Source organism: Phyllostomus hastatus, unplaced genomic scaffold (genome assembly GCF_019186645.2).
Source record: "Phyllostomus hastatus isolate PE091 unplaced genomic scaffold, TTU_PhHast_1.1 phas_scaffold_385, whole genome shotgun sequence".
In the NCBI taxonomy this organism is placed as follows: domain Eukaryota; kingdom Metazoa; phylum Chordata; class Mammalia; order Chiroptera; family Phyllostomidae; genus Phyllostomus; species Phyllostomus hastatus.
The window spans coordinates 13,522,511-13,530,010 of record NW_025334026.1 but is presented as its reverse complement, the minus strand read 5'-3'; positions in this window follow the sequence as shown (position 1 = coordinate 13,530,010).

Genomic DNA, 7,500 nt, shown 5'->3' with positions numbered 1-7,500 from the left:
GTCACCTGCAGGCACTGAGGGAGGAGGGCATGGGAAAGACATGAGAAGACGAAGACTTGGCCTTCAGAGGGAAGGACAGCAATGAAATGCGCACAAGATAAGGGGCCCGTGTGAGCGTATGAGAGAAGACACTGAGGTAGGATAGTGAGAAGCTAGGGAAATTCCTTAGCAAGTGGAATAAGGGAAACTGAGACAAAATAATTAAACAAGGCCAAACAAATTGAGCAGTTTAAAGCCAGCTAATGCATCACAAGGGTTTATCTTCCCTACCCAAGGACACTTAGGAGCAAATGGTTTACACATGCCAGACTGCTCTGGTCCCTCTTCAATAACATTCTTTAAAAACAAAACTAACCAGAAAAATAACCTTGATCCCTTTCTACGCACATTTTGATGAATCAACATACTGAAGGACGCACCAGAAAAGCTAATGAATATTCTGTTAAGACCCTCCTTTGAGACCTCCCCTAGTATTTCCAACCAGCAGCCAGAGAAAGATAAAGCCCGAAGACAAAGAATTCACAGCACATTCTCCCTCTCAGGAGCATGCCCACCTCTTTCTCTCCCCCCACTTCTTCCCCTATAGGCACTGATCTTCTAAACTCTAAGGGTGCCACGAGACTTGCCACTAGGGGAGAAGTGGGCAGCAGCAGCTCCTCCTGGGCTTATCCCTGAACCCGTCTCCAGGGCCCCCTTCTCTCTGACTTTTTCTCTCTTGTTGCTTCTTCTGTCTTAAGCCTTTCCTTCCTTTCGATGTCCCCAGCTTTAATAGACATACTCTCAAAATCACCTGGACTCATGTTGTGAAATCTTTGCTATGTGAAGTCAGGAACCCACATACCACCGGTGGGCCTGAGGCAGTCCCACTCTGGGCCCAGATGCTGTCCTGTAACAACCCCTCTGCTTGGGGCTCAGCTTCTTCATTTGTTACCGAACAGCAAGTGGGGTCCTGCTGAAAGTTCTCCCCTCTAGGCGAAATTCTGGAGGCAGAAGTTTGGTGAAAAAGGAAAGGGATCTTTATTCAAAAGCCACGCAATTTTGGAAAAACAGCTTTCCATAAGCAGTAGTCACTTGAGCATATCGACTAAGGCTCAAATCTTTAACCCATGAGTTCCCCTATCATTCCCCTTGCTAGTTTTTAATGACCTTATTTGTATAAGATTAGTTTACAGACTAAAACAACATAAGACACAAAAGCTACACACTTTTGGAAGAATGGCAGGTTTCTGCCTCAGAGCCCATCCCCTCTAGAACACCCAGAGAAAAATGACCCTGCTGCCCTCTGCCAGAGCAGCCCAGACCTAGGCTGCACCCAGAGTTCCTTCTCCCACTTAAAATACTGTCCTTTGGGAAACCGAGTTGGCTACAGCGAGATCATCCAGGCCTCCCTGAGGGAGAAAAAGAAAGCTTGTCTCTGCTTTCCTTCTGTTTACATCTTCCAGCCCATCCTTCCGTGTACACTGGAGGGGTTCAGCTTCTCAGCCAATCCCATCCTAGACTGTTTGCCATCGCCTCAGGCAAACTCCTCCTACAGTCCTTCCCTATTGCTCCCAAGAGATCTGATCAGATCTCTTATATCACATTCATGAAGCAAGATGATTGGAATAGATATTCAGGACTCCTTACAGCTCTTGACTTTCATACTCATGAGCAATATAAAAAAGAGATCGTGGACCAAAAAAAAGGAGTTCTATGGAAAGCAACCTCACAGGGTGGTGATCTGATCATAAATTCCTAACAGGGCAGGTCATGGTGGGTAATCATGCCCCAGGCATATAACTTCTTTAGTAAAAAGCCTATCTTTGCCTTAAACAAGCCCTGTCCATTGTTCTGTGCATCAGTTAATATACCTTTGAAATGCCAAAAGTAATACCCCTTAAAGGAGCACTTACCCTCCAGAGAGCACACAATCTTCTTAACTACCCTGTAATGCTGTCCCCACATTTCTTCTTCCCACCTTCATGTAATCTTCCCTGCCTCAGACCAGAACATCAGAAAAGTTCTCCTTTACTCTCTACCAATTAGGAAATGAACAAATTTCTTGATCCCTTGAGGGAAATCTTGGGCTGCTTGGATAGTGTATGTTCCCAAAGTGACTGACTGCCCGGGGCCAGCATCCTTGCTCTGTCCCACAGCTGTGGGCTCTCCGGGGCCTCTCAGAGTCATCCCAGGCTGATGGGACTCTCACGAGACTCAGACCCCTCTGCTGAGTCTCTGACATCAGCAGTGAGTCACTCACTCCCCGGGAGCCACATACACATGTAGGGCCCTGGATATCCATGTGGTCGATGTCCCCAGGGAGACTTCTGGAAGCGTCCCTCAGAGCCCCTTCAACTCTTGACCTTTTTCAGTCTCAAAATCTCAAGTTTTGCTCTGATTTGAGCTCCGTCACTCCAGCTTTAGAGGCCTTGGTTTCTTTAAGTCATAATAATCCCTCTGACGATTACATAATTTAAAAATAACAAAAGGGCTCTCATATCCCCATGATTTTTTTCACTTCTTACAAGTCCATTAGGAATTTTTTTCTCCAGTTTAGAGATGAAATATTTAAGGTTTCAGAAGTTTATAACTAACTCAAGTGAAAGAGCTTGAATTCAATAAATACTTGATCTATTGATTCAGTAAACATTTATCCAAGCCACTGACTGGATGGTCAAATACCATTTGAGAATACAAAGGCCAACAAAAATCAATGCCCTCCCCCGCAAAAAATCATGGTCCCTAGCCTTGTGGCACTTACATTCTAGCAATAAATATAGACCCAGCGATACATTGTCCTGATGAAATGAGCTAAGTGCTACTGTAACATGTTGGGGGAAGAAAGAACAGTCAGTGATGGAGTGACATCTATGTTAGGCTCTGCACGCTCTCTTTTGTCACAGCTTCCTCTGAGATCAGTCAGGGTAAGTTAAATTATGGCGCAGAACAAATAAGCCCAAATCTCAGTTTATGTCCCACTCATACTACACATCTGACACAGCTGGGCAGGAAGTTTTGTTCACACGGTCACCCAGGGATCCAGGCCAACAGAGGTACAAAGATCTCTGAACCCGTAGCTAAATGTGGAGGCCCATAGTGACGCCTGCCAATTCCACTCACAGTTCACCCTACAGATCCAGCTGCGAGGCCTCAGTCAGCCACCAAGAGGCCTAGAAGTTGTCTTCTTGGTGCCCTGAAAGAGGAAAAACAAATAACTGGGGAGGACTCAAGTCAAGCAGAGAAAGCTGTGCTTTATCTGTACTATACCAGTCTGCGTCATCAGGTTCTGATTCTATGGGAACTCCTTTGCAGCTCTGTAAGATGTAGGTAACTGATGAAAATGAATTCTCTTCCCATAGAGCACAGGTGGCAAACACAAGCCCATGGGCTGAATACGGCCCTCCACCTTGTTTTATCTGGCCTGGCACCCAGCAGCAGTGCTGAACTCTTGCTTAACTGTTAAGGAGTAGTTATATTTATACAGTCCCAAAATTACATTCGGCAGCATGAAGGCAACCTTGAGGCTGATGTGGCTTCTGGTGAAAATGAGTTTGACACCCCTGCCATAGAGGTTCAACTGAGTCCTCCCCTTTCTTTGTGGAAAAACCAGTTTGACTGTAACTGCATATTCATTTCAATGTTCCTGATCTATAAGGTGTCTGTTCTTCAGATTCTCTTCTGAATCAGTTGTGACATCTGTCTGGTTCTCTCATTATGAGGAAAATAAAATTTTTAACATGTGTTCACTTTTATGCCTGTATGAGAGCCATGATTTTGTCTTTTTCTGAAAAGTATCTTTCAACAACGCACTTCAGAGATGAGAAAACAAGTTCTGAGGTTAAGAAACTTGTCCAAAGTCACCCAGGTAGTGAATGGCAGAGGTGGGAATTCCAATCTCTTCCTTTTGACCTCAGATGCAGAGGGTAGGGTTCATTCACTGTCAGGGTCCACGAAGGTTGAGTGTTTAAGCTGAGTTTTTGCAAATGAGTGGCGCTTCTGCAAACAGAGAAGGGCATTCCCACAGAGGCAGGGGCGCTGGCAGCCAGGAGGCGCAGGTGCGTTTGGAGAGCCAGAAGGAGCCCGGCCCGGGCAAGGTTGGAGGGGAGCTGAAAACAAGGGTGACAATCGTGAAATCCTCCTGTGCCCGGGCCAGGATGTCTGGATTCAGGTGTGTGAGCAACAGGACGCCCTTGGTGGATCTTAAGCAGGAAAGTAAATGAACGCATCTGTGTTTCAAGAAATCATGTCTGATATTTGCATGGAGAGCATGGTCAAAAGCAGGGATTCAGTTGTGTTCATAGCAGCACTAATCACAAGAGCCAGAAAGCGGAAACAGCCCACATTTCCAACCCATGGAAGGACAGCCAAAATGTGGTGCACCCCCACCCTGGAGTGTTATTCAGCCTTCAGAAGGACACATGCTGACACACGCTGCAACATGCATGAACCCTGAGAACACCGTGTGCAGTGAAAGAAGCCGGACAAAAAAAGGGCAAATATTGTTTAATTCCACTTACCAGCGTTACCTCTATTAGGCAAATTCATAGAGAAAGTAAGCAGAATAGAGGTTGCCAAGGGCTAGGAGGGAGGGAGGAGTGGAGAATTGTTGTTTAATGGGTACAGAGTTTCTGCTGGGTTTGATGGAAAAGTTCCGGAAGTGAATAGTGGGGGAAGGGGGCGCGCACAACATTGCGAGTGTACCTGATGCCACTGGCCTGCACACTAAAAATGGCTAAAAATGGTATGTTTTCTGTTAGGTATATTTTACCACAATAAAAATAGTTTTTTAAAAAGGCAGTGAGATGTTATATAGTCCAGGCGAGAAATGCCCAGGGCCCCAAGTGGGCAGGACAGGAGGAGGCAGGGAGAGATGACCCCTGCATCACCTGGGGCTCAAATCCAGAGGTTGCCATTCCCACCAGGGTCCTCTGCAGGGCTCACGTGCTTTGGTTTTATTCTAAAATTATCTGCTTCTATTATGCTACTCTTGTGAATTATTTAACACATTTTGATATGGAGCTTGGGCAAACATCTGATGCATAGTAAATTCTTAATACTAATGTATTGGACGAAGGATGGAAGAAATAAAAAAAAAACAGAAATGCATACCATTGGCTCTCCGTGGACACAGGGGAGAAGGAGAGGCACCTCTGAGTCACTGGGAGGCTTTTTCTAAATAGACTTACTAGCTCCTGTCCTCCAGTGAATCCTCCCTGACCCTCACGCCTAACCCTCCCTGACCCTCATGCTCTGAGGTGGATGAAAGCTGGGGCGTAAGGAACCAGCTGAGGCAGATTCCTGGCAGGGGAGAAACCCAGGTATACAGATTTGGGGCTCACTGGGCACCTGGACCCTAGAACAGAAAGAAGGAAGCTGTGACTGGAGAGATAGGAGTCAAAGATTCGGTCAGAAATGGGGTTCAATCCTTAGAAACCAATCACTCTTCTTTCCCCTACCTCCCTTCTCTTAGGGAGGTAGGGGAAATGACCTTGTTGTTAATGACCTTGTCTTCTCCATTATTCATCCACTGTTTCAGCTGCAGCTGTGACTCCGCGGGTCCATTAAGGTTCTCTTGGGGCAGTTAAGCTTCCGCTGAGCGCATTAGAGCCGGCAAGGAGGCACCAGGAGCCAGCTCTGCTCAGACACCCTGCCGCCTGCCTGGGAGACGCTAGGTTGCTGCCTCGTCCACTCCCCACCCCCAGCCAGCAACCCCGGCAAATTCAAGGTGCTTGACTAAGGGCATCCCTGCACCAAGCAGGTGCCTGGGCCCCAGTATCTTACACATTGATAACCCGTCCTCTGTGTGAAGCACTTTTCTCACACGGAGACCTTCTGCACACGTGATCTGCACCTTACGACAGATGCCTGAGAGCTCGAGCTTGGACTCAGGCTGCCTGGGCTTGGATCCTAGTGCCACCACTTAACAATTTAAGGATCCGATAAGATCCTGAACTTGAATCCTCCATTAACTCCAGTTTCCTTATGAGTAAAATACAGATGGTAGTGATATCAAGCTCATGGAGCTGATTTGAGAGCTAAGTGAGATAACACACAAAACACTCAGAGCACAGTGCCTGGTATACATAAGTAATGAATGTCTGTTGTGGCTGCTGCCTCGTTATTGTTACAATGAGAAAGTTGGACAAGATTATCTCAGGGTCCTCCTTCATTCATTAAATAAATATCTGTTCTGCATGTATTATATGGAAAGCACTCTTCTAGATACCAAGGTTATAGCAGTGAGTAAGAAAAATCTCTGTCATCACAGATTATTTTTTAGTAGGGGAGTTGGGTGATAAACGATAAACATAATACACAAGTAAACTAGGTGGTGTGTTAGAAGGTCAGAGCTATGGAAAAAATGGAGGAAGGTTAGGGGGTCAGGGAGTGTTGGCGCAGTGGTCAGGAAAAGCTTCATTTGGAAGGTGACATCTGATCAAAGACTTGAAGGAGGGAAGGGCATGAGCCCTGCAGGTATTTGCAGGAAGAATGTTCCAGGCAACATCAATTGCCCGTGCAAAGGGCCTGAGGCAGAAGCGAGCCTGACTTTGTTAGAGAAGACAATGCAAAGCAAGTGAAGTAAACAAGGTGAAGAGGAATAGCAGGTGACCTCAGAGATAATGGGGGACAAAGCCTATAAGCCTTGTGGCCGATTGTCAGGACTTCTGTGCCTATGGAGAGAGAAATGGGGGTTGTGCAGGGGGTGGGGAGGCAGTGAAAAGGTGGAGTCAAAGGATTATAATAGGCTCCAGTGACCTGCAGCCAGGGTTCTAGAGGAGGAACATGTAAAGATAGGAGGTGGTGGCCTGTGAGAGGGATGCACAAAATCGAGCTATTAGCAACTATGAGGTCAAGTGTATGAACCTGCGAATGAATGGCTGAGATTGGGTGGAGGACAAGGAACTGAGAGGCTGTGGTGTATGTGCATATGGAAATCACCAGGAATCAAGATGGAATGGTGGAGAGAGGGGCAGTGAGCCAGGAAGCTGACATCATCAGCGTTTAAAGTGTACACCTTGTTATTACTCAGGTATGCCAAGGCCAATGGAGCTGCCGCAACTGCCGTTGGAAAGACTGTTAGTCACAGGTTGCCGGTGAAGGGGGCATGCCGTACCTCATGGGCCACACAGGGACACACCAGGGTCAGTTGGGAGGTGGGGGGTGGAAATGTGGCAAGAGTTTTTACTGTGGTTTCTGTGGGGAAAAAAAAAAGCAGGCAAAGCGGGGTATACAGATTTAAGATTGACTGGTTCGAATAATTTCAGTGGGCTCTGGGTCACAGGGGCTGTCCTAGTTGTCTGGTACTCAGCTGTGGGCAGGCAGACAGTAGCCCTGAGTGTGAGAGCCCATAAAGGAGAGGGGCAGGGGGTGGACTCTGGGATGTAAGCTTGCAGGTGAGTTGTTTGTTATCTCGACAGTCCCTCCAGAGTCAGCAAGCTCCCAAGGTGGCAAAGTACCAGACAATAAAAGGCATGGCCGATACTATGATGAGGTGGGGGGGGGCTGGTGGGAGGGGGTCAG